Consider the following 27840-nt stretch of genomic DNA (forward strand, 5'->3'; position numbering starts at 1 on the left):
CCCCCCCCCAAGTGATAAAGGCAAGGAAACTAGAGTCTGCAGTTGCCAAGACAAGCTTCTTTCTCCTCTCATCCCAGGTGGAGTGGGTAGATTTGGCATTTATTCCACTGGGAACAGACATCTACAGATGGTCCAGGGAACATCCAGAAGTGTCCTCAGAGCTGCTCACTTCTTGTCTCTCTGAAAGTGTCAAGAGTGTGTGGGGTTTTTTTCCCCACACACTTGGGCTTGCAGGTTTGGAGTAAAAGAGGATACAACAAGCTTCCTATCTGTAATTTTCAACAGGGCTGATGATCTTGTGCGTTTGTACCTGATGGACCAACTTGTTTCTTCATGCCATCTAGGTGGTGCGTGTAATGCCTGGGGCTAGTTTTGTAGGTGGGTCCTTTGCACTTGTTGCCTGTGTTTTGAGGGAAGCAACTCATTCCTATAGGGCTACTGATCGTTTGCCCCTCCATGTAGTGTTTGTGGGTTTGGTGTCCTGTCCCTGAGGTGGTTGTATGCATGTGAGAAGGCTAGGGGCAGTCCCGTACTTGCTGGGTTTGGATTTGCATGAGGTTATTTCTCTCCCAACAGAGATAAAAATGTGCAAGGTGGGGTCAAAGGAGCTCACCACCCTCCTATAGATCTGCTGGTGTGAGATAGATGGGGTAACTGCATTGTTCTATACTCATACAATAGCTAGCAGGATAACTATCTGGGCCACAGGTGAGATTATTTAGATGCAACTGGAGATCACAATATAACACATTTAATAGTAGTGCTGCTTGCAGTGGGGAGTGTGTGGCAGAGTAATTTCTCTACAGTTCTTGGAATGCATGAAGCAAGTCATTAGTTTCCCATCGGCATTTGCATGCATTCGTACGTCTGTACCCATGTGCATGTGAGTGCTGCGGGTGGCGGGGTGAGGTGTCTATTTTCCTAGAAGCTGTTGCAAGCATATTGATATTTATGCTGAGGGAAATGTTTTTACCCAGCTGTTGCGTGTGTATATATTTGTTTGAGGCGGGGTGCAGATGGTGTCTGTTCAGCTGCAAGTGGAGGCTTCGGAGCATTTCCATTTGTTGTTGCAACCTCTATGCGTGCTCGTGTGAAGGACACAGTCAACTGGCAGAACAATATGTGGGTGTGAACTGGTCATGAGTAAATGTAGGTGTTGGGGCAGGTTTCTAACATCAGAGCAGCCAGGGGCCAGAACAGCCTCTGAGCAGGGAGCAAATAGTCTCACAGCGCTAGAATGGACCTTGAGACATTTCAGAGCAAGATTATATGATGTGGTTGTCTGGAATAGCAGGAAACTGGATTGCACATCCCAGGAAGCCAGCTCCCATCCAATGTCCTATGTTCCTAAGTTTCTTTGCAGCTGTTGCATGTCTGCGCGTGTCCGAGTGAGACAAGCAGTCCCTCTACAGCTGCGGTGAGTGCAAGGGATGCATCTTGTCCCTTCAGTTGTGGTCTGTGTGTTTGCGTGTCTGTGCAGGGATTATTTATGCCTAGCTGTCATGTATGTTTGCGCTTTCTGCAAAGGGGCTGGGGAGTAATTTCTTAAGAGTCACCCTGTGTTTGGTAAGGTGATTTCCTAGCAGCTATTGCCTGTGTGCAGTATTTGGGGGCTGTGCTGTGGCTGGCTCCCCAGCACCTGGTGCACATGGATGTTTGTTTCTGACTGCAGGCAAGATCTCCATCAGTGATGGCGTGTGTGGGTTTGACATAGGGAGGTGGAAGGTCTTCCAGTAAGCTGTTGCATGTACGTGAGGTTACGTGGTTACGGGTGATTCCTGAGGAGCTGTTGCATTTCTATCTGTAGTGACTTGAGGAGGTGTATGAAATAGTCTCCCCAGTGCAGTCACATGCATGTGTTTGTGTGTGGATGAAAGATTTCCCTGACCTCCTATTGCATTTTCACATATCGATTTTCTTAGCAAGTACCGCAGGGGCATGTATCGAAGTGTAGTTTCCCACGATGGTTGCACATACCTGTGTCAGTAGGTGTATAGCTGTTGCATGAGTACATGCGTGTATGTAGCTCCTCAGGAGCTGTTGCTTGTACCTGTGTCGTTCCTAGAAGCTGTTGTATTTTCATGTGGGAGACTTGCTTCTGAGGAGCTGTAGTCTCTGTGCTTGTGTGTGTGTGAATTCCCCAGCAGCTGGTGCTTGTGTGTGTTCCTGGGAAGCTGTTGCATGTTGCGTGTAGCTCTTCAGCAGCTGCTGTAAGGAAATTTTGGTGTGTGTGCGTGTGTAGTTCCCCAGCAGCTGTTGCTCGTGTGCATGTGTGTATTCGGAGGTGTGCAGCTCCCCAGCAGCTGTTGCATGCGTGCTCATGTCTCCGGTGGAGGCCCACCCCTTTCTGCCTGCACCGGAGCGGTGGCTGTGCAGGCAAGGAGAGCTCGGAGCTGGCTCCATGAGAGAGGGACCTTCGCCTGTCACATCCTTCCCAGCTGGGAGAAGCAGTGCCGGCTCTGGTCCCAGAGTCCTATCAGCCGAGCCTGTGGCGAATTAATCACTTGCGTTTTAAATGCCAATACAGCCCTTTCTGCCTTCTTCCCCCAGTGATGCGGATGCGGCGAAGGCAGCAAATCCTCCGGCTGTGTGTGCCCTCCCTGGACTGCTGCTCCGTCCCCGCCTGTCGTGCTCGCGTGCGTGCGTGGCTGGGAGTGCTGCCTAGGTGCAGCCGGGAATGAGACAGCCGTGGGGCAGGGGACAGCACAGCTCCAGGGGGTGACACAAGGTGGGGGATACTCCCCCCCCACACACATCCACAGGGCTGCAAGTTGCTTGAAGACAGGGGTCTTTTGTGCCTCCAGTTCGTCTCTGTCATGCCCCATATGGAAGCTGGGAGCAATCGCCCCTCCAGAAGCAGGTATGTGTGTGTGCGCGTGTGTGTGTGACACGTTTTTGTGTGCAGCCCTTGGGCAGCTGCCTCGCGTGTCCTCAGCTCCCTGTTGTTGTCCGTGTCGCCTCTCGGAGAAGCGGCTGAAATTGGAGGGGGAGGACTGAAGGGGGGGACAAGGGAAGGATGGATGGATTGCCTTTCTCCTCCAGCCCGTGGATGCGCTCCCTGGGGGGTGGATGTCACTGATCTGAGGATGAAGGCAAGGGGTGAGTGCAAGGGAGATGGGGAAGTGGCCGGGGCTGGGGGGGGTGGGGGGGGGCGCGGATAATGCCCATATGGAGGGATGGGAGTGAGAGAAGCTTGGAGGCAGGTCTCCCTTTCAGAGTGTGTGTGTGTGTGTGTGTGTGCGCTCTCGCTTAGGATCGGGATGCTGAATAGGTCCAAGGCTTGCTGCACACAGCTAGGTTTGACTGGTCTGCTTCTATTCAAACCTTGCAAGAGGAGGGGATACATGTATATGTGTATATATATGTGTGTTTCTTTGTGTGTGTATACATACATACGTATAGGTATAGCTATAGGTATATGTATATATCTCCACACATACTTGCATGTACATATACAGGTATAGACACAAAGACATATATGTATATTGCCTGCAGTTATAGGAGGGAGAAGGGGACAGCCTCATCCCACAGCCCCCTGTTCCCTGCCTCTTTGCAAACTTTCTCTGGGAGCCCTTGCAGACAGTAATGTGATGTGTGTGTCCCTCTCCCTCTCTCTCTGTCTATCTCTGTGTGTCTCTCTGTGTGTGTGGTGTGTGAACATTTGCCTGGTTTGAATGCAGGGGAGTGAGTACATCTCTGCTTTGCTTTTACACTGCTCTGCTGGGAGACTGACTGGCTGCAGAAAAGTCATTGCGTGGTGTCTGTCGGGTGTGTGAGTGTGCGTGTGCTGGTGGTGGGAGCTGGATATTTATGTAGGGGCCCAGGACAGCTACTCAAATGCATACATACGTATATATGCATTGCTTGTAGGGTGTCTGTGTGACCATTTATTCCACCAGAGAAAGCATGCCCACATTTTTATGCATAAGGATCCTCCTGCTTTGGGGCATGGGATGGGGGGAGGAGAAGCTGAATGAATGAATGGGAGCAAGAGGAGGGGGAAGGAGGAGGCATGTGGGTGGGGGAGAGAGATGAACAGACGCATCCTATTCTCATCCCAGGACAGGCAGGAGTGCACAGCTGCTGCTGTTCCCATTCCAGAGCTTGGATCTGGCTGGTGAAAGGCAGCATAAATCTGTTAATGCTGCCGCAGGCAGCATATTTGGGAGCTGCTGTGCGTAATGCCCTCTCGCATGTGTGCTGGTGTGGCTCCCCCCTACCTCTACATGCATGTATGCAAGCACACATATGTGTATTGCATGTGTGTATGTGTGCAGAGGTGGGGGTGGCTGTGCACAAACAATATACTTGCAAACATCCTTGCAAGCACCCAGGGAAGGAGGTGTTGGTGATGGGGAGGAGAGCATTGCTCGTGCGCTGCAGGCGCGTGCATCTTGCAGCCGTGCACAGCCCGCGGTCCACTGGCACCCACTCTGGGCTCACACAAGCGTCTGCTGCTGGGGGCTGGTGTGTGCACACAAAGTGGGTGCACATGTGCAGGCCAGACTTAGGAGCTGCTCCCCCTCCTTTTCGCCTAAGGGCTGGAGAGCACAACCCTTCTCCCCACCCTGGAGGTAGGGAGCTGTAAATCAAGCTATGGAGCAGGAAGAGGATTGCTGAGATTGGGGTGGGGGGTAAACATTATGTAGGGACTGGGGAGGGAGTGTGTGTCCCTGTCCCTGGAGGGGGCCTAGGGTGCTGGGGAGCCTGGCTGCATTGCATGCTGCGAGCCAAGGAATTTGTCATGCAGCGGAAGGTGGGAGGGAGCAGGAGTGTGTGTGATGTGGGGGAGCTAGGGTGGAGGGGGAGAAAGGAGGCTGTGCTGGGGTATGAGGCATTTCTGGCGACCTGCATCCCGCCCTTCCCAGTCCCCACACACACCATCACTCCTGTGTCCCGAGAAACGCAGCCTGACAGCATCACTAATGTAATATTCAAAGGAAGCTTCATTTACATGGAGCATGCATTATTAATATATTTAAATACAGCCCCCCTCTTGCCTCCCCCCTATGTGCAGCGGTGAGGAAGCTGCAAGGAGTGGAGGGGTGCCGATGCAGCACCGGGGGTGAGGAACAGCCACTTTAATCCCACTGATTCCCCCAGCCTAGAAACCTTCCCCCCACCCCTAGCCCCCTCCCCACCTGCCAACATCCTCACCCCATTATTTTCCTTTGGGAGGCGGTTGGCTTTCAGGGCATCCAACCTACAAGCATGCAGATTTGTCGGTATGAAGCAAGCTGCCTTCATTGCTCTTACCCGTCAAAAACTACGACACCAGGGGAAGAACTGTGGATGCGTGGCCTTTCCCTCTCTTCACCCAGCTCCAGGCAAAGTGGGTATTTGGGAATATGCTGTCTGATGTGCTGCGCCAGTGCAAAGCTAAGCTGTGGAACAGCAGCCGCTTGGAGGGTAGAGAGGGCGTTTGGGAAAGGGGGGCATATGGAGGTGTAGTTTTTGCTGGCGGCCAGCTTGCGGTTAAAATTGGAAAGGTAAAAATCACAGGCAGAGGGGGAAGGCAGGAGGGAGGAAAGCATAGCTGTCATGATGTCCGTGATGTTTGTTCCTACCTGGTTCATGTCAGAAGCCAGATGCAGCTCCAGGCAGAGTGCAGCTGCCTCTTCTGACCCTGTTGAAGAGTGGAGAGCACTGCTCACCTGGGAAAAAAGCTAGTGGTCACATCAGGGCCTGTTGAAAACTCCCAGTGCTGTCAGCAGCTGTGTCAGAAAATATCAGCACATTTGCTGTGAGAGAGAGACCCAGCTGCTGTCTCCCTCATCCCAAATATTGTGTTTTTTTGCCTTGATCCCCTGTAAGTGTGGGCCTGGGCTAAGTTGTTTCTTTCTTTAGTGTGAGGGAGGGCAGAGGACATACAGGGAACACCTCCGTCCTCACACTCTCGTGAGTCTTTGAGTGGCACCCTGCTCTGGGAAAGGGATGTGATGTCCCCGAAACACACTTGCAGCCCTCACCCACACCTGGGCACCAGGGTAGGACAGGAGCAGCTTAGGTGCAGAGCAAATGTGCTCCAGGAAAAGATCCCTTTTTCTAGGAACAGAGGAGCTTTTGCTTTTCTCCTCCATGAAGGAGCAGAGCTGTCCTGGACAGTAAAGGATCCCAGGTTGCTGGCAGGTATGGGAAAAGCTGGAGCTTCCCCAATAGCACTGTGCATTCTGCTGGTGGGGATTGTCCAGGCTGGTCCCCATGCTGAGTTACAGCGGGTGCTTGAGATCTCTTTGGGGTTCTGCAGGGGCAGGGCTCGGTGTCACCCAATACTTTTCTGTGTGGGAAGAGGGATGAAGGAGGATGTGGAGGTGAGACGCTGAAGGAAGGCAGGCTGATCACATGGGAGCCACCTCCCACACTGTGGGGCAAGTCCTCTTTTTGGGGTGGAAGGGGAGAGTGCAAAGCACAGGGAGCAGACCAAAGGGCTGTGACCCACCTCCAGCCCTTTCTCTCTGCTGGGTCAGGATGGGTTTCCTGCAGCTGTGTACCTGATGAAGGCTGTATTTAAAGCCCCAGATGAGTCAAGCTTGGCACTTTGGAGGTGACAATGACTGTGGGACTGCTGTTGTGTTTGCTTCAGTGGCGAGATGGTCTGGCAGCAGTTATAGCTTCACTTTAGCAGAGCTGCATTTGTGTTCTGGCTTTCCTGTGTTAATTTTGTGGCTCGCTTTGCCATTCCCTGACCTCCTCTTTAAGAGATTATAGCCATTCTTTGGGTCTCCTGGGAGCTCAGGGGTACCTACCCATTGCCTGAGATGAACTGCTTTCCTCACAGACAGGACTGACCAAATAATTTCCTGTCACTGAGGAGAAATGACCTCATTTGTTCAACACTTATAAGCCAAGAGGAAACCCAGTTCCAGCTGACCAGCTGAAGTACAGAAGGAGGGAGGGGCAGTTGTCACTCTTTCCACAGCATTATAAGGGGTGGAAAGCAAACTGTTAGGAGCCAGGTTGGGATGATTGACTTGAAAGGTTTGATCCCTAGATGTTGCCTCTTGCAGGGAGTCTACCCCTGGTTTGGGTAGACACAGTGGCTACATGGTGCTGCATGGCATGGCACCAGATACCATGGAGATAGGCATGGGATCAAAATCCCATAGGACAATCCGTCCTGCTGTTGAAGGTGAGGTGCATCCATCCTCCTGTGCTGACCCAAGTGATGTGCTGGGGCTGTTCTTTCCCTTCTCCAGTCACCCCGGGAAGTGCATCTTCAGCTTTTCAGCCCCTTAGCGTAGAATTTTGTTCCAGGTGATGCTCTGGGGAGCTGATGGTGCAACATGAATTTCACAGTGGTGAGAAGATGTGTCTGGGGGCCAAGAACCCAAGTTCCTCTTCCCTACACAGAGACACCCACACACAAGGTTAACATCCATCTGGTATTGGTAAGCTGTAGAGGAAGGATAGTTTCTAAGAAACTGTGGGTGCTTTTGACTCCTATAGGTGTCAGTTAGTCCGATAGCAGAGAGATGGAGCAAATACTGCTGTGAGGAAGGATCATCAGTAATATGACTTGGGGAGCGGGTCACAAAGTAGCAGGAGGGATCCCTAGCTCTGCCACAACTGGCCTGTGGGGAAGTCCCTTCCTTCCTCTCTATACCCCTCAGCACTCACCTCATTTCTGAATGGCTTGGGTAATAAGCTAACCCCCATGGAAGGTGCTATAGATGTGCAGACTGTGTCTCAGGACGGTGCACAGGCTATCAGTTGCCTTGAGACAAGGTGTCATATGTTTGTATTCATTCGTTCCATGGCTTATGCTGTAGACCAGATGGATCAGAGCTGCCTGTGTATTTTTAGGTTACTATGAGGGCTCCATGAGCTATCCTTCCTCTGGGAACATTGGTTTATGCATGAGAACATATATGTTTGTGAACAGGGGGAGAACTATTTTCTGCTAGGTTTTGTCTGTCCTATCTTCTTGTATGCACAGGTTACATCTGTGTGTGCACAAAATCTTTGGGCAGATGTATGTCATTCTCTCCTCAGCTTCACATATATTATCCATGAGATGTGTTACTGTGTGCATTTGTGTATGTGCCTGTGTGTGATGCAGGTAAATTGTATGTGGTTTTTTTTTTGTGGAGTGAACGCATGTGTATGTGTATGTATATGCACCTTTTACATCACTTGGACTTGAGGTCTCTTCTCGAGGTGTGTTCCTTGTTCAGAGGTAGAACATCTATCCTACCTGTCCGTGTATCTTCTTCACCCCACCTCTCATGAATCTGCTTCCTCTCCCTGGAAAGAGATTCTGTGCTTTAAGAGATAGTCTTGAGTTGTATTACCTGGTGCCACATGTATGAAGTGCGTTAGGTCTCCTGATATCTGTGTGCTCAAGTACAGAAACATCAAGCCTTGAAGCACAAGGGAGGCCCAATTCATGTTATTTCCAAGGCGTTAGTGAGACCAGTCTGTAAAACCTGGCATTCAAACCTGGGTGCTATGCTAGCTGAAGGAGGGTGATAAATTGAAGCGAATTCAGAGAAGAGCAACAAAAATGATGAAAGGGCTGGAGGGACTTATTTATGAGGAGAGATTAAAAGAACTAAATATGTAGAGCTTGGCTAAATGATGATACGATAGCAGTTTACAAGTATTTGAGGACTGTAAGCACCAAGGAAAGGAAAAGATTATTTAATGTGGCAAAAGATAGGCAAAGTCAGAGGTATGGGATGAGACTGAGCAAAGAGGAGAATATTTGGCTAGCTCTGAGGATACATGCAAGCTTCCTGGTGTGAGTGCTCAGACCGACTGTAAAATAGTCTGGCAAGTTTATGGAGATGTAACTACTTGCAGCAAGGAAACACAGTGGTGAAAAGTGATGGAGGAAACAAGCTAGACTTGGCCAGTGGTGGAGGTGGAGTGATCTGCAAGGCCTCTTCTTCATATACATCATTGCCAGGAAAATTTTGAGAGATGTTTGATTGTCTTTCACCATTTATTGATCCCCTGTCTTACAGCTGGGGAGGACCTGCAGACACTGTTGCTGGGGGAGCAGAGACGTGGTACAGGAGGAATGAGTAAACGGCATCTGATAGAGGTGGAGGATATTATTCCCTCCATCTGTCCATCCCCTCTGGATGGAGAGGTAGTCTAGGAAGCAATCCTGTACAAAATGCCTGTAGGTGAAAAGGGGCTTTGCCACTACAACTTTCTAGGAGGCTACAGGCTGGACCTACCAAAGCAAGCAGGTCCCTCTTTCCAGGCAAAGATGGCTTGGCATGGGGACAGTGGCGTTAGGAGGATCAGACTTCCCCTCTCTGAATTCCTAGTCACAGATGGTCCAGAATTGGGACAACAAGGTCAGAAGGATTAACACCCCTCCTTTTTTTCCCCATTGCAGTCACAGGCCAGGAAAATTGAGTCAGATCATAATAAAAGGATTAGTGTGGAGAGGCTGCCATGAATAGTGTGATAGACAGGTCAGGGAAATGGAAGGGAATTCAAGGGGGTTGGCCCTGTTACAGATGGTCTGTTGAAAGGGCTCTGTGTTTATCAACAGGGAAAGGGGATTTGGTCTTATAAAGTCTGGAGCAAGGCATCGAGGGGGCTAGCACTCAAACACAGATGTTATTCCCAGCAAGAATCTGTACTGGGATGACTGGTTTAAATGACCTCAGACCTCCTTCCAGCTTTAGGGCAGAATTAAAAAAAAAAAGCCTTGGAATGGGCTCTGTTGTTTGCTCTCTTGTCTATTCGTCTCCCTTACTGGATCTAATGCACCAAAATTATATTGCTACTCATAGATACTATTTGCCTGTGGCTTCTGGGTCAGCCTGGCTATGAAAAGCCATAGGAATATAAGAAGGACCCTACTGAGCCAGGTCTGAGATCCTTCCAGGCCAGTATCTACAACTGAAAGAGGGAAGAGCATAAAGATGGGATAACTGTGTAGAAGCACTTCCTCTGAACAGTCTTTTAGCCTTCAGTGATGTGTGGCTGAGGGACCTTGTGCTAGATCTGTTGTACACTTCATATGTCTCTATGGATTTGTTTCCTCCCTGAATTTGTTCAGCCAGTTTTTGAAGCCAGGTGAAGTTTTAGCATCCACAAAATCTCATAAGAAGTTCTGCAGCCTAAACAGGCAGTGCGCAATGCAAGACCTCCGGTCGTTTGTCTTGAACCTGTTACTTTTTGATTTAATTTCCTGACCTTTGATTCTTGGGTGGGAAGAGACAGTTAACATCTGTCCCCTCTACTTTTTCTGTGTCATCTGTGGTTTTATAGACCTGTCTTATTTTATGGTCTCTATTGTCTCTTTTCCGGTAGCCCTTCACCTTTCATCTTTCTGCATCTATCAACTGCCTCTTTCTTGGCTACAGCAGTGCAGCTTTGTAGTGACAGAAGGACATGGGGTATTGCTAGGTGGGAAGTGACATTGGAGAGATAAGCTCTGCCAGGTCCCACACAGGTGAAGGCTTTTGTGTTAGCTGCAGTGCCATGGTGTAGGAGGAGGTGAAGAAGGTGGGCAAAACCTCTGAAAGCAGTTGAGGGTGCCTTTGGCCATCAGGATAAGGACTGGGCAGGATCCTAGGAGGCTTGAAAAATAGGAAGGGGAAATTTGAAGTGAACCTCAGGATGTGCGGATAGCTTCTCTGAGCATGGGTGGTGGCTGTCAGCACAGGCAGGAATTGGGACTGGTCAATACAGAATGAGTAAGGGAATTGAAAGGCCAGAGGTGACGGAGATCTGATTGTCCTGATCCTCTGACTGAAGATCCTCTGACTGAAGGATGTTCAGATAAGCAGACTGAAGGTGGAACAGTCTGCAGACATGAGTGTCTTGGGCAAATATGGCTTGGATATTCTGCTGGTGTGATGGGCAGTGGAAGAGAGTGGGAGGAGAAGGTGAGAGGACATGGACTGCCTATGAGGAGGCTCTCAGACCTAAGCACAGCACAGGGACATCTTGACCCACTTGAAGGAGATACCCAAGAGTCAGCTCCCACGTCAGGACTAGGCTCTTCTACAGCAGATTGAGAGATTTATCAACAAAATCCATGCTGAAATTAAGATCATCTCTTATTTCCTGTCCAGCTGAGAACCTCAGCCAGGTGATGGAGAAGAGGTGAATGAAAATGAAACATCATCCACCTTGTGAGTGGTCTTCAAACAGAATAGGTTCAGAAGGAGGAAACAGGCTCATGCCAGGAAGAAAAAAGGCCCTGGTGTGATGCAACAACCTTGTGGTATTGGAGGGTACAGGGAAAGAAGAATGTGCCCTCAGTAGCCCTTATGTCATTTCCTACAGAGGAAAACTGTTCTGAGTAACCTTTGAATTAAGGGCTGTAGGGCACTGAGGTGAGGGGTGGAAAGTCTGCTTAGATGTTGTCAGATATGACCTGGGCCAGGACAGACAGCAGGGAGAGTGAGGAACAGTACTGTCAGCAAGAGGAGGAGATGAGAAGAGAGGTTTGGTGTGAAGGAAGGGCAAGGGGTGAAAGCAGAAAGGCCTGAGCAGCATCAGAAGGAGAGACAGTGGTGGCAAGACCTCTGCAGCAGCCATTTATGCCCCGAGATTTCAGTCTCTGCTCCCCAGTGGGTGCCTCTCATGATGCAAGGAGCTCCAGTCCCAGCAGCCTGTTCCCAGCCTGGTCACACCATGGGGGAGCGCAGCTGCCTCACTTTTCCTTACAGACCAAGGAAGGTGGTGGGACATGTTGTATCATGCCATGTGTGTATAAAGCTTTTCTGCCAGTAGTCAAGTGTGGAGATGGTAAGGGAGAAGGTATTTTTTTCTACCTTCCCTCTCACTTTGTGTCCTTTCCTTTCTTTTGTCTCGTCCCCCATGCTGATTGTAACCTTTCTTCCCTTCCCTGTCCACTCACCCAACACCGGCTGCATCCTGTGTCTCTGTTTGTTTTCCTTTAATCCATGAGATGGATCAGTGACAGACCCCCACTGTAATTTTTTAAATCAAAGCCCTTTATCTTGAATTGAGCAAGGTCAGGGGAAGCTTCTTAAGGCATCGGTTGTATTTTCTATGTCTGCCTCAGAGCAACTTAAAGGATGGCTCAACAGGATTAGTAGAAAGCACAAGATTGGACAAATGGATTTGGCAGGGGCTGGCTGGTGGGCCTGGGGGAGTGGGAGCTTGCTGTGCTGGAAAGTGGGAGAGCTGGGCTCTGATCAGGGCCTCCATCACTGCCTGCTGGCTACTGCGCCTCTGGGCACATCAAGGCAGCTGAGTTGATGCTGAGAACAGTCCTGCTGCAGCCTTGGGATAGAGCAGTCTCAGCCTGCAGCAGCACTCTTTGCTAAGCAAGGCTATTTAGCACCGGCCGGGTGCTTTAGGGCCAAGACACAGGGGATATCCCTGTGCTTCAGGGATCATTGACCCCAGCTCAAGCCTCTGCAAAGCCTAGAGGGACACGCTGATCACAACAGAACCATGTACAGCTGGAATAACGTCAGTGACATCTCAGGAACAAGCCAGGATGCCATTCCCTGTGGTCATAGGTCCCCTGTGGCAAGCTTCCCACTCCCTCCCCAGCCTGCTGGGTGCTGCTGGAGGTGTGAATTAGCAGTCCAGAGGCGCTGTCATTAGACTCTGATTCCTTGGCTTGGCTGCTTCTGTTTCCCTCCTCCCCTGTTTTGTCTTATGCTTTTGCAAGTGCATGTTTTAGAAGAAAGCTTCAGGCTTGTGGGATGGCAGAAGGGCAGCAGCCCATACGTGAGCTCTCCTCACGCAGCTTGGCTGGCACACTGTGCAGCCCCGACCAGTTTGTGGCCCTTGCTCCCCCAGCACCTCGCTGCTGCTGGCAGCGCTGGTTCTCCACTCTTCTCACCCGGGGCGTCTCCTCCCCTGGGAGCGGTTGGCCTTGCCTGGGGTGGGAGAGAGTCTGCACCAGGCTGCCCACTTGCTTGTGATGGCCAAGCTGATTTGACCAGCCACCTGTGCACCCAGCCACCAGCCTGTCCCACGAGGGGCCCGTCCCTTCCCCTCCACACAGTGAATCTGCACTGAGCAGGAGCCCCAGTCCATTTGTTCTCTGATCTCACTGGTGACTGTTTCCCTCCTTCACCTGAACCCCCTCTGTCCTGTACTGTGTTCTCAGTATACTGGGCCTTTGTGGTCAGAAAGGAGGCTCATGAGGAGCATCATCCCTGGCTGCAACCAGCTACTGCAGCCTGTTCCCCATCAGGCAACAGCCCTCCTTGCACATTGTGTTCAAGGGCATACACCTATCTTGTTATCCTATGTGCACACATATGGCAGCATGAATCAAGAATTCAACAGAATGGAGAATCACATGACCTTGGCCTTGCTTTCCCAAGCCTCCCAGAAGGATGGGACAGCTGGATTAGCCAGGGACATGGCTGCTTGTCCCCGGTGCTGGGATTTCTCTCACAGGACTAGCCACACTGTTGCCCTCTCATTAGCAGCCCTTCTTCTCCTGAACAGATAAAAGGGTCTCTCTGAGATCCCCTTACCTCCCTACTCTCCTCCTGTAGCATCCTGGCTGCATGTCCCAGGGCTTGTTTTCCATCTGGGGCACCCCAGACCCTCAGCATGTGCTGCCCATGGGGGAAGTTCACACCATTTCCACACAGAAGAGGATTTGCATGCATGGTGGGGGAGAGACAGCCCGGCCTGTTTATTCTTAATGCTCCGTATTATCTCCATTAATAATGCCACCTCTGCCTCACATGCTAATTAAGGCTCAAGATTGTTAATGTAATAGGGAATTTGGGCAGAGACCACACAAGACTGGCTGGATTAAGTTAACCTTATGGACTGTTAATGGATCTCCTGGAGGGGCATTTCTGCCTAATGAGAATCCAGCTTGAATGGTAATCAGGGGCTCGCTCTCCACATGCCCAGCGGAGCCAGAAAAGCTGGCGAGGACAGGCAGGACATGGGAAAGGCATTGGCAGGAGCTGCTTGTGAAGCTGAGGAAAGGAGAGGAGGGTGCAGGGCTGGGCAGAGGGACCCTGAGGTGAGGGAGGAGTTGGGTCCAGTGGAATAGTGATGGTGGTGGTGCTGCAGAGGGAGCCCCAAATAGGTGCTGAGGCTGGCCCAGTGCTTTTTCTAGTGGGTGTTTAATTATTAACACAAAGCGCTATTTTTCCCGGTCATGATTGCCAGCAGTGAAAAGGTCACCCAAACTATGTTAGCTGTAAGCAGGGCTCCTCTCTGGGGAAAAAAATCCTGGGAAGATCTTGGCTCAGTTCCCGGGAACCTGCACCATGGGTCGTGGCTGCCACTACCCGGCAGATCAGAAAGCGGGGCTTTCCCAGCCTGTCTTGTTGCATGGCGGGGGGAAAACCTCAGGCAAGGGATCTGGCACTAAGCATCCTTATGTGTAAAGAGTACGATGTCTTGCTGTTGAGCAACAAGGTGAAAGGTTGGGTCTGTGTTCAGAAGAAACCTGGGGACAAATTAAAGGGGACAAAATTGAGCTTAGAGGCTAGGTTTTCAGTGTATAGGGTTGGGTGATGTTTGGGGATATCACAGATCCAAGACTGCAGTCAAGGCAAAAGTGATGAAGCTTAAGTGTAAGGCTTCATTTTCAAGGCAAAATTGTGAGATCCTGGGCCTGGATGAAACTGGGTCTTGCTGGGGGTCCATGAAGCCTTCCAGGATGGTGTGAACATTTTCACATCTGGCTCCTGTGTGCTAGTTTTGTTCTCAAGAGGTAATAGGTGCAGACTGGATTATAGGGCAAAAGCAAAGCCTGAAATGGAGGCCAGTTGTCTGCATTTCAGTCTGGGGAGTTGAGTAATTTAGATCAGCCCCAGAACAAACATGTAGAGCTTAGGATAGGATTTTTGGGAAGAAGGTAGTGATCTGCAGAATTGGTTAAAGGAATAAAGGAATGCCTTTGGGGTTTTCTTCTTGCTCAAGTCCCACTGCCCCAGGGAGGTGCTCCAAGTGGGCAGGTTCCATGTTTTGGATCCTAGCCTGGAGGTTACTCAGTACACGTGGGATCTGGCTGAAGGTTTAGCCTTCTGAAGTGGGAGCAATGACAGAATGGCTAACACATGTTGCTTTGGCTCCAGAGGCATGAGTTTGAGCTGTGCTGACTGCAATTTGTGCAAAAGGTTTCTTACACCAAAACCAGCTGTGGGTGATTCTGGGGAATTGAAAGTCAAACAGGTATCACTGTAGCTGCAGGACCCTCTCTATATTCCCGGCCATAGGGACCCTGTCCCCTAACTCTGTTACCTTGAGCTGCTTTACCTGACCTGTGTCAGCTTTAGGAGGCCCATGGTTTGGATGTGAGTCGCAAGTCTGGTGCTTGGGGTTTGGAGGTAGAAGTTTGTGTGTTTGGGTGAATGTTTGTGGGTTTGTGATGCAGTTCCTGAGGGTTGGAAATGGGTGACAAGGACATGGAAAAGGAATAGGTCCAGCTCATGTTGCCCAGCGAGGTTTTTCTTCACTTTATGGCTCTTGGTACAGGGAGATACCAGGGAACTGCAATGAAAGGAGTTCCCTTGCTGTGTGTTGGTGTGTGGGAGTTGGCTCCCAGGGCAGAGTATGCTGCTGCCAGTGAGCGAGGGGAACTGAGGAAATGCAAGAAAGCAAAGCAGAGACCAAGAGGAGAGGCAGAGCAGGAGCCAGATGGACTTTTCCACCCAGAGAGGGGTTCTATCCCTGCAAACTTGTACGCACCCAGGGGTGCATGCAGCATGTGCACACTTACCATAGTTTTGTGCTGTACTCATAGCATTGCTTTCACAAGGATGCTCACTCTGCAGGTGCGCAGTAACACACTGGTGTCACACAGAGGCATAAATACTGCCACACACACACACACAAGACAACCCACAGAGGACACATCTCTCCCTATGACACCTCACAAATGTACTGATGTTTTCAGCAAAGAACAGATTTGCATGCATACACACTGTTCACCCATAGCAAAGCACTTGGATGCCCACACGTACAAATACACATTTGATACATCGATACCTGGAGTCCACTGCCCACGGCAGGCACATGCACAACACCAACGCACAGATGCTCACCAGAGGCCACAGAATCCTGCACACCATGTATGCACATGACAGCATATTGTCCACGTTGCCCTCTTTCAGCATCATCCCACGCAGATGGACTCACTCATGGCGACACTGACAGACACACGTGTTTTTGTGTCTTCCAGGTCTCTTTGCTTGTCAACACAAAACAGGCATGTGAAGGTGAGGCCAAACACCAAACACATCCCTTTGAAATGAACAAGATGAACACCACACAGACATACATGTGCAAACACACAGATGCATCCCCCTTGGCTCCTGTTTGCCTTGCTTTCACTCTCCGTTGTCCATTGTATAGCCAGTCATGGTGCGTCTTTCATGCCCCTGAAGCAGAGGAGCAGATGGTTTGGAGGTCAGTTTAGCATGATGGTTCTCTTTTCCACTAGTGGCTCTCTTCAGTTGCTTAGCTCAGTGCGAAGTGTCTGGGAGATGAAGATCCTCCTTATCTACCCACATGACACCTCTGTGTTACTTCTCAGCACCTATTAGAAATCCTGAGTCCAAAAGCCTCTTTAAATTGCCCTCATGACCGTACTTTAACCCAAGTAGCACTTCAGGCCATGGTGACTTTTCTGGGTTCAGCAGCATCTGTTAGCTTTGACCAAATGAGGCAATTCCATCTCCACTCTGCTCTGTACACGTGCCTCGCTGAGGCCCAAAAGGCTCTCTTGCTTGTCCCCTTTCAGCCTGCATTATTCATCTCCTGTAATGCACAATGGATGTTTGTGGGAAGAGGCATGCAGGTATAATTGAGCATAGTGCTGAGGAACAGACACTCCTAGCAAGCTGAAATTGCCTGAGTGCACGGGCCAAGTTCAGCTGAGAGAGAGAAAATTCCTCTTCAAAGCACTTCTGAAAAGTGAGTGGTGGTGGTAGAGGGGAAGAGGGGATGGTTTGGAGGGGTTGTAGTGGTGGTGGTGGTGCCTTCTCCACGTGTTTCTTCCGGCTCTTGTCGCGCTGCCATGCGAACGTGTGTGTGGTGTGGCTGTGGGAAGGTGGGAGCGCTCTGGGGGAAGGTGTGCAGTAGGTGGCTTTGGGGAGCAGAGAGTTTGCATGCCTGAGTAATGGTGGGGAAGGTGTACCTGTGTGTGCTGGGAAGGGGGTCTAGGTGTTTTTGGTGAAGAGCTGTGGAAGCAGGGTGCTGGGGCACATGGTGTGTGGCAGGGCAGCGAGTTCCTGGAAGAGGCTACTGCAATGTATGCTTCACTGACTTACACTGAGGTGTGTCTGTATCTGCCCGGACCCCATGCCCATCCAACAGCACAGGACAAGAGCTTGTGGGACTCCTTCCTTTCTTCCCAACTTCTCTAGGAGCCAGGGATTATCCGCTTGCTCAGGAGTTGTCAAGAGAAGGGCTGGGAAGGTCCGTGAGTCTGGCTGGGGCTAGACCTGACTGCAACCCCTGCATTGCCTGTGCCCAAGCCATCCTTATGCCAGCCCCTTTGTGCATATGGGCTCTTCTTCATTTTGTACCTGTGCCAGTTCCCACTGCTCCAGTGATCCCAATACAGCCACAGACCCCTGCATCACATGTCTGCAGTTGCATCTGCTCCCATCTGCTTTTCCCTGCTGCGCTTTCCTGTACCTCTCCCGTTTCCCGGGGGTGCACAGGTATATGCGCTTGCCCTGATGCTGAACCCTGATCGCTCCCTGCCATCCACTCTCAGGATCACGCTGTGACACTACCGACCTTGTTAAACAAGTCTAGCAGAGCACTCGCTGCACCATCCCTCGTGCCGGGCCAACCTCCTCTCCTTCCCTCACCCCTTCTTACCCACCTCTTTCATCTCCTTGTCTCTCCTGGGGCCTGGGGGAAGCTGGCACCTTCTTGGCCAAATCTCTGCTTCCCGTAAGGGTTTACGTACTTCTTCACCATGCTTAGGTTTTGCAGTCACGTTCCCCTGATGCCACTATCGGCCAATTTCAGAGCACTTGCGGCTGGTGGGACCTTGCACTCTTCTTTGCATGCAAATTATGCACATCTAACACCAGAATAAAGGAGGAAAGGTGAAGGGATGAGTGTGGATGCTTTTACAGGCTTTCAGCTCTGGAGATTTTGCCCTGGGAGCTGCAACATGTGTCAGCAGAGAGATACATGGGCTTTGCAGGGAGATGGTAGAATGGGCAGAACTAGAGAAAGTGCAAAAAAAGGGAAGATGTCAGAGGCGGAGGCAGTTTAAGCAGAGTTGGTGTGGCAGTGGTATGTGTGTGTGTGCACGTGCATCCGTGCAGGTGCGCAGAATAATACAGCTGTCTCCGAAGTGAGTGCCAGCTTCATAACTTTCAAGAATGTAATCTTTTTGGGGTGAGTGATGCTGGCTGCCTGTCTTTCGTGTGTAGTTTGTGGTTTGTCTGCTTGTGTTGGATGTTGATGAGTATTTGTGTTTTCCATGTGACAGAATATGGCTGGTGTTTGATGATGCTGGGGCTAGCGTTTAGGATCCAGAAAGATGGTATTCCACTGTGTGGGCTGAGTTAGGTAGGTAACAGTATCTGATGCGATCAGTTTGTATGCTGCAGGCAATTTGTAAGCATAGTATATTTGTGTGTGATATGCAGCCAGTGGTGCTTGCTTGACTTATGTTCCTAAGTGCGTGAGGATATTTTATGTGCTTTTGTTTTCTTACAGATGTGTGAGTTGTGGGATGCTGGTGTGCTGTTTGCACTGATATAGATGTATGTGTGTGTATGCATGTACATGGCACTTTTTCTGGTGTTTGATATGGAGGTGGGCTTATTAAATGATGTGCAATTGTGCAGTGACAGTTACGCATAAATGTTCAGGAGCTTGTGTGTGGTAGATATCTTCAGATATTCAGCATGCATTTGAGTGGTGGTCAGTATTTGCTGTGCTGTATGTAAATGTTTTTGCTGTGTACTCATACGTGGTAGAACAGGCTGGGTGGGGGTGATGTGGTTGTGTGATTGTTGTCTGAAATATCACGTATGCATGTTAATACAGCTGTGCAACCTTGTAAGTGCAAGATGTATGTGAAGAAGAGAAGCACCTCACCCTTTAGAGTGACTCCAAATTGTTAGGGGATGCATGCAAGGTGGTGCATGGGGGTATGAAAAGGCTGGTGAGTGTCTGTGTGTCTCTGCGTGTGTGTACAGCGTGTGTGTAGCAGTCTGAGTGTGAAGAGTGTGCTTGCAGGGCGGGAGTGCCTGGGTGATGTGAGCAGGGCTGGGAGGTTGGCGTGTCTGCATGTGTGCAGCTGTGTGTGTAGGCACTCCTCTCCTTCTCCCAGTGTGGCTCCAGCAGCACCTTGCCCTGCACTGGGCCAGGTGCTGTCTCCTTTTTGTGTGCAGTGGGACAGCTAAGCTCTTAGGATACAGGCCATCCTCTTTCCATTCTTTAAATCTCTTTCCATCTGTCTGTCTGTCTGCTCTGCTGCCTGTGTCCAGTTGTCTGTTCCCATAATCACCGATACGCCCTGACTAGCTCACACCCCACACTGCCTGTGGACTCAGCAGCTGTGCATCTCTCCGTCCCTCCCCCACACACACACACACGTTCACACACACACACACCCTGGATCTTCATCTGTGGTATATTCAGTTGCCATTGGAAACCTAAGAAAGAAGTGAATCTACCCTCCAAGTCTTAAGCTGGTGGTTTTTTTTCCTTTTTTTTTTTTCCCTCCCCTTTCCTCCTCTCCTCACAGAAGGCGAAGTGGTTCGCAATGAATCCATGGCAGCTTCGATCGAGCGGTGAGCTGGAGCACCTACTCACAGGCCACTCCTTGATGTGACTGAAGAGAGGCCTTTCCCAGCACTCGCCGAGGAGAGCAGAGCCCTGGATTTACCTCCTGCACACCCGGGCACCCCCACCACAGGCACCGCAAGGTAAGCCAACCTTGGCACCTATGTCTGTGTGCCTTTCTCCATCCCTCCCTCCCTCTCATTGCTTGTTCCCCAGAGGTGTGAGGGAGGGGAAAGGCTGGGGTTTCTGATACGCTGTGAACAAAATCTAAGCTTTCTTCAGTCCCCACCACCCCCTGTAATAGAGAGCTGTTCCCTCCCCTCCGACCCCCTTTCCTTGCGGCTCTGCATGTATGTGCAGGGAGGGGTTGTTTGCAGAGCAGCGGGGGAAGCGCTGCAGGCCCCCTGCACGCAGTCCCAAGTGCATTCCCCTCCTTTCCCATCCCTCCCTTCGCACACACCTGTCCGCTCTTCTCCCTACAGCGTTTTCCTCCCTCTCCCCTGTTTCTTGGGAGAAGGGGCAGCTGGGCTGACGCTGCTGCAGCGAAGGAGCAGGCTGGTTTGGCCAGCAGCACGGCTGGGCTCTGCGGCCCTGGCCTGGGTCCCCTCGGGGATGCAGCTTGCAGCAGAGCAGGAGTGGGCATCATGCCACCAGGAGTGGGGCATACAGGGGGGGTTCCCCCTCCCTCCTCATCTCATGGATATTTATTCCCCATGGAGGGTGCTGGCCTCCATTTCCTAGCCAGGTACTTCCTCTGAATACCCAGCCCAGCCTGGCACTGCTTTTGGGGTGATAGGCATGCTCTTTGTCACTGCTTATCTGCTGTCCCCTGGTGCTCCTGCCCGGCAGGAAGGGATGTTTTCCTGCCAGAGACAGTGTGTTTCATAAGCTGGGAACGCCGTGTGCCCTGCACAGGCAGTGAAGGGGCCCTGTGCTGAGCCTGACCCATTTTGGGGCGCAAAGCTCTTGGGAGGACCAGAAAAGGCCACCCGCTGCCTGGGGCTGCCCTCCGTGCCCCTTCCTCCAGCTCCTCTGCAGGGAAGGCAGGAAGATCAGCCACACTATTCCCATGCCATGTCTCTGTGCTGCTGGAGCTGCTGCGGTGCAGGGGTGGGAGGGGAGCAGGGAGCAGCTGTTTCTCCCATTGCCTGGGCAAGTCCAGCCACGCTGGCAGCCCTCAAGGAGCACAGATGTGCCTGGATGTGCCTTTCCCCAGAGTAAGACCCTAAAGCAATGAGCTGCTGGCGAGGCAGCAGGCAGAGGGCATCCTCAGTGGAGTGGATTTTGGAGGGGAGGTTTGGGGGTTTGCACCTGCCAGGCTGTGGTTTCAGACTCTACACAGACTCTGGCAGATGCTGTGGTTTTTGAGTCAGATTTTGGGGCTGCCATGTTTCTCTGAGGAGAAGGGGCTGGCAGGGCCCATGCTGCAGCGCAGCCCTGGCAGTGGTGCTGGTGTGGTGTCCTCTGAAGAAGGTGATGGGCTCCTCCCCTCCTGCCCAGGTTCCACCTGTTGATGCCAGCAAGAAGGGCACATCTTCCAGTGCATCTCCCTGCTGCCACCGCGGGACCCTGCCATCAGCGGTCCCGGTGTACTGCTCTCCAGCTGCCCCAACACTTCCCCATCCACCCAAACTGCTGCCTTCAACTTCTGCCTGGTAGTGCCAGCTGTTTTTATTCATCTTTTGGGGTACTCCTGAACTCTGTTTTTCCCTCTTTCAGCAGCACCCCTTCCTCACTCCATCTCCAGTACTTCCCATCCCTCAGCACACACCGTGCTGGGTAGGAGCATCTTTGGGGAGCCTTGGGAAGGGCTGATGTTCCCTGGTGGGATCACTTCTGGATGCTGCTGCCAGCTGACAATACTGTGAAGTGGTCTTTTCCCCTGTGGCTCACACCCTTCAGTGTGCGCGCGTGTGCGTGTTGCGGGTGACAGAGTGACTGTAGCGTTGCTGATGTGTCACTCTTCCTCTTGGCCAGGGCTCAGCAGGGAGCGTGACCATGCAGTCGTGCTCAGTTTCATTATTGGGGAGTTTGCAGAAAGCAAGCTCCTCCCGGATGGAGCCTCTGAAGCCATTTGGCACTGGTTAAATTCCTCAGCCCTCTCAGGACATGGCTTTGGCACTGGCTCAGGGTGGACAAGACAATAAATCCAGCTCTAGGGAGCTTGGTACTGGGTCAAACTGCTGTGGCTACATGGTAGGAAATGCTGATCCAGTATGAACTCACTCTGCTGCTTCAGATTTGTTTAGAAAACAATGTTGGCTTAACTCTGTACTGGCAAGGTTTATGTTGTGTTGAGTATTATCTGTCTGCACCACTCTAGCTTGATGCTGGCTCGAGTGTTGTTTGTCCTTCCACATCTGGCATGCACTCCGGATTGTGTGTGCTCTGGCTAATTTGACAGATGCAATTGCACGTCGCAGCCAGCTTGGTTCAGTCCCTCCTGTCGGGCAAGACGGTTTGAAAGAGGGTTGAATTACAGTCTTAGCAGGGAGCAAGCCATGTCCCACACCAGGCAGTTGCCCTCCCCTTTCAGGAGTTACAACAGCCTGTGCCTTGAGAAGTGATGCATGGTGAGGCAGAAACCCAGCTCTCTGTAGCTCCATCTCTCCTAGTACCATCCCAGGTCCAAGAAGGTACTAGAGAGACAAGTACTTACTCTGGCTGGAGGACACATCTCTGCCTGGCTCTCCCCAGGGGCTTTTGAGCAGTGTCTTGCATGCTGTTGCTGCCCTGGAGAGCATGTGTGCAGGGACAAGAGGAGGACATCAGCTGGGAGGAGGGCAAGCATTGCACCGAAGAGGAAAGGGAGGGAAGCGTTGTCTCAGCAGGAGGATGTTGCATTCCAGCACTGACGACCCCACAGCCCCGTGGCCAGTGCACGGGGCCTGGGAGAGGTGTTATCATTCCTCACAGGATCATGTTGGCAGAAAATGGGGTTGTACTGTGGGCAGGAGTCAAGACAGCCCCATTGGAGACAGGTGCTCATTTGGGACAGAGTACGAGTGCAGGGACTTTTTCCAGCTGTGTAACTCAGGTGCTAGTGGTGTTAAGGGAGTGAAAAGGGCAGGAAGGTGGTGAGGGGTGGTTCCCCTCTTGCTTGTGTGTGGGCATACGCAAGTCTCTGGTGACAAAAAGGAGCATTTGCTGAGCAGGTTTTGCAGTCTGAAGCCAGATTTACTTTAAAGCCCAGCAAGATGAGCTTTTAGGGGGGTGAAGCCAAGGGATGACAATGCCTACAAAACCTTATTGCTAAGGTCTCCTGAATCCCAGTCCCAGTGAGGTCTCTCACTGGTCACCATGCTGTGCCTCAGTTTCCCCTACCTTTGTGTGGAGCAGGCTGTAGCCACAAACACTGGGGAAGAGAAGAAGGATGGGGAAGGGGGATGTGAAGACATGATTACCATTTGCACAGTGTTTCAGCTGTGCGGAGGGATGCTGTGGGGAAAGGGAGGTGCAGCCTGCGGACTCCGTGCTTGCATGGCTGCGTGCTGACCTTCGCAGGGGGCTGGATGCTGGAGGAGAATCCATAATGACTGGGGTGCTGTGTGCCAGGGCTGAGGCAGTGATTCACTCAAGCCTCTGTTTGTTTGGGGAGAGAAAGGGAGTTTGTGGCTTGTCACTTGGGAAACAGAGTGGGGATTCAGCGGCAGAGGGCAGGCTTCTTGGCTGGGCCTCCCCAAGCAGCCACGCCGCGTGTCTCTGTGTGTATCAGGGGAGCAAAGGGGACCCTGGTACAGGCCATGACTGGCAGCCAGCCATCCCTGGTCCCTGTCACTTCACCTCCCCCCTGCACCCTCTGCACAGAGGCTGCTGAGTGGCCAGACAGCCCCGAGATGCACACACATGTGTGACCCATGTGCATGAGGAGAGGGAGAGGAGTAAAAGCCTTTCTAGAAGAGTAGCTGGATGGGATTCATGCTGCCTCCCTGCCCAGCTTGGCCTGTGTGTGGTCCTGCGTGTGCGGGTGTCCATGCTGCTTCAGCCCAGCCCAAGCCGGCACCTGCAGCAGGGTTGTGCCTGGTGTGTGGGGCCAGGTCACAAGCTGGGGAGTCGTGTTGGGCTAACTTGGGGGATGAAGAAGACCTCTTCCTCCCCTGAGCTTCTGCCCTGTCTCATCCCTGCTATGCTTTGTTAGGTGTGAGCCGTGCCTTGTTTCTCAGAGGTGGAGACTGGGAGGCGTTGCAGAGGGAAAGGGAATTGTGAGGCATACAGGGGTATGGAGGGGATGGAGACACTAAGAAGGAGGGAAGACCTGAGAGAAAAAGGGCAGAAGAAGCGGAAGAGATGGGTGGAGAGTGAGGCAGGAAGAAAGCAGCATGTCTCTGTGGTGACAATGTGGTGTGCAAGTCTCTTATATAGATAATACAGGCTAGAGTTTGACCTGACCATGTTAGTACTGGTCATGGAAGTGGTCTGAAAAGCTTTGGCAGGAGGACCAGCTCTGCACAGGGGACTGCTCATCTCCCATCTACCTCTTCAGCCCAGGGAATAACCACCCTGAGATTACCTTTCCTGCTCTGAGCTATCTTCTCCTGTGCATGTTCCTCTGCTCCAGATATGGAGGAGAAGGCATGGCCGAGAAACCCTTCCCCATGTCCTCTGTCCTCCTGGTCCTGGCCCTGTGGAGTCAGTGGAGGCGAGTGTGCTGCCTAGCGCTGCTGGGTGTTGCCTTGCTCTGTACTGGAGGGATGTTGGTGAAGTCTTAGAGAGAGCCACAGAGTTGCCTCTAGACTGCTCACCAGAAATACTTGTGGCCACTTTACCTCACATAAGGCAACATCTTCCAGGAATGAATTCAACATGCTACATGAGGCAGAATTTTCTCTACAATTGCCCTATCAACATGTCCTGTAAGAACTGAATAGCAGCAATTAGATAAAAGGGATTTATGGAAGTTTCTGTTCCTCTTTTACAAAATATACTTGAGTATGTATCCACCAGGTAAGGTAGGTCTGTCATAGGGTAGGTAGATTTCATTCAGATGTTCTGAGTATCATTTTTGATGGGAGCGTGGCAGTTTCCAGAAGCTGGAATGCCCTTGTTGGCCTGCAGACAGGCTTGCAGGTGAACATGTACCCACAGCCAGTCATGTGTTCAATGTGGTGTACGTGTGACAGAAAGCTGTGGGTGCTTCTTGCCCATCTTGAGCTTCCTGCCTGTCCCCATGTTGTAGGACCAATGGGTCATGGGGCTTGAAGTCAGCCGCATATCAGGGCCATCGGGCCGTGCCCTGATCTGAACTCCCATGCCTTTTAAAGCCAGCCTGCATGGTGAGAGCTATCGAGAACCAGCCTGGCACAAAGAGAGAAACGCTCATATAATGGGGCTACTTGTTTGAGTTCCCCAGCATTTCCCATTGCGTTTCATGTCTTGGGACTGATTCAGCTGAAAGGCAATCAATGGAGCTAACAGCTCAGCATTGTTCTGCTCACCTTCTGATTTACTTCTTTTCATCCTTGCTGGGTTTCATCTCCTCCCAGGTTCATGCATCCCCCAGCACTGAGGTCACTTTCTTTTTATTGCACCTTAGGCTGTATATAATCAAGCTAGCTCCGTTCCTGCCCTGTATCTTTTGGGGTCAAGATGGAAATCACTATTCAGCAAGAGACCCAAACAAATGAGCAAAACTAGCCTGGTCCATCAGAACAGGATGGAAGTTATCCAAGAAAACTTGCACTGATCAATTCCAGTCACCTCCTGTGTTTAAAGTGACTCAGTAACTCCATTTTTAGGATGTTGCTGGGGAGCTGAATTCTCTTATGATTTCTCTTATATCAGCTATCCCTTCCAACAGTGTTTGTGGGATTCTTTTCCCATATCTGCTTAGATGAGGAACTGAGGGAACCATGCTAATAGAATAATGGGTGCTAGGACAAAGCCAATCATAAAAACCCCCCAAAACCCACTTAAAAAACCCACAAAACCTCCCCCCCTTTCCTGAACAATAAGTTATCAAGTCCAGATGGTTAAATCCGAGAGTTTGGAAGGAGCTTAAGTGACTGAGCTGCTAACAAAAATATGCAATCTCTTGTGACAAAAGCTACTGATTCGGGGAATTGGAGAACACCAAATGTTGTACCTATATTTAAAAAAAGGCTCCAGTGGTGATCCAGGGAATTAAAGATCAGTAAGCTTTGCATCTCTATCTGGTAAACTGGTGGGAATGATAACTAAAAAGCAGTGCTTGAAGACATCTGGAAGATTGTGGTCTGATAGGGCCTAACCAGCACGGGTTTGGCAGAGGAAAACTGCATCTTGCTAATCTCCTACAATTCTTTGAATGTGTCAGTAAAGCAGTGGATAAAGGAGAACCAACTGATATAATGTATTTCGACTTCCAAAAGGCTTTTGAAAGATCCTGCACAAGACCTACTAAAGAAGCTAAGCAGTCAGTGAGAGACAAAATATTGACATAGATCAAAAACTGAGTAGGAGACTGAAAGAATGAGGGGATTAAACAGTCAAGTTTCACCATGGCAAAAGGTTAATGTGGCCTCCAGGTTCTCTTCTAAATCCCATGTGATTTACTGTATTGTTTAATGACTTGGAAAGGTGGGAGGAGAGATATGCCATATGAAAATTTGCAGATGAGACAAAGTTATTAAGTTAGCTGTGGCCGGCAAGGGCTGTGAGAAATGCTGGGAAAATAGAGCTGAGTTAAATGAATGCACTGCACTCTGGTGTACAAAACTCAGTGTTGATATGTTCAAAGTAATATGCGTTGCAGGGCAGGTTCACAACCCTCTAGATACCCCCAAAGGTCCTGAATGAAGGGTATCAGCCAAATGAAAGTGTGGGCAGATGTAAGGGGGCTCTTTGCAGAACTCTACCTCATGTTGTGCTGCCCTTGAGCAGGCAAAGTAGCTGTTTGGCTGTGGAGGCAGTGGGTAGAGAGTACACTGGAAGAGCTACAAGGCTCTCAGTACACCTGCGGTGCCACCTCATTTGGAATTGCACGCTGAACTGGGTTCAGCCTGTTTCTGAAGGGATGCTGGAGAACTGAAGGGGTTCTGAGGTGAGACAGAAAGCCTTTGAACACCCTCAAGTGAAGGGATGGAGGAGGCAGGGGTTGCCGGTGTCAGACAGTGGACTGGGAGTGGATGTTGGAAGGAAATGAAATTATGAGACTTTTGAGTACATCTGTCCTTCCTTTCCTCATCACACAGGAATGAGGGAATGCACAGTGATGTTAAAATGCATGGGATTCAGATTTACAAGGTTGGACAGTGGAGCTCCAGGTCATGAGATTTTGTCAGGGCCAGGAATTTAAAAGGGTTCACAGCAGGCTTGTGTATTTTTGTGGAGAGCAAGAATATACAAATGAGCTTTAACCAAGGACAACCCCAACTTTGGAGCATGAACCTTCAGGTTCAGTCTCCAGAGCCTGTATTAACCTGCAACTCATAGCAACCAATAAGAAAATGAAGATAGGAGCATATTGTCCCTCATTTGTCCGCTCTGAGGTTGTTCCACCTTTACCCCCCAAAAAGATCTGGTGATGTCTTTCATGAGAGCCAGTGTGGACATCTCTCTGATCTGGAATGGTTATTTCTCAGTGTGGACCTTACTTTAATAACACCTGCTGGGACATGAGCAGTGAAATTCTGTTTATGTCCCAGCTCCTCTGAGCATCACATGTGTTCAGGAGCACCCTCAAGCTCAGAGAAGAATGGGGTCAGATTCTCTCCTAACATCAACTGGCATAATCATGTTGAAGTCAATAGTAAGAAGCAGGGTTTTCAGCTTCTGAGTTTGAACTCAGCTCCAGTGAAAACCAAACAACACACACACATATACAAAAAATGCAAAACCACGTAAACTCTTGAAATTTCCTGAGATCAGAAACTTAACCTGGGAAGTTCCCAGATGTCCCTGGGAGACTGCCCATGCTTCCACCTCCCGCCTGAGCTATGGATGCAGGAATCAGTGCCAGGATAACAGGGTATTGCAGCCTTTCCATTTGCCAGGCCAACCTGGAGCCCAGAATTAAAAATCTGTTGGGGGTGAAGGGAGAAGAGAAATCCTTGAGCCTATAGAAACACTGAAACCTTATGTGATTATTTCCTCTTCTCTTCAGTGTTAAGGAGCTGAATCTATAAACACCTCCGCCCTGTCCTACAGCGTTCCTTACCCAGGAGCACAGTC

General features: G+C 50.8%; 1 long non-coding RNA gene across 1 annotated transcript; it reads left to right on the forward strand.

Moving 5' to 3' along the window:
- Nucleotides 1–2229: 2229 nt before the first annotated feature.
- LOC135313938 (uncharacterized) lies at nucleotides 2230–21342 on the forward strand. The gene is made up of 3 exons (XR_010373439.1): nucleotides 2230–2860; nucleotides 19655–19835; nucleotides 21193–21342. It is a non-coding gene; the product is annotated as an uncharacterized LOC135313938 (long non-coding RNA).
- Nucleotides 21343–27840: the final 6498 nt, after the last annotated feature.

This window comes from Phalacrocorax carbo, chromosome 1 (assembly GCF_963921805.1).
Source record: "Phalacrocorax carbo chromosome 1, bPhaCar2.1, whole genome shotgun sequence".
NCBI lineage: Eukaryota > Metazoa > Chordata > Aves > Suliformes > Phalacrocoracidae > Phalacrocorax > Phalacrocorax carbo.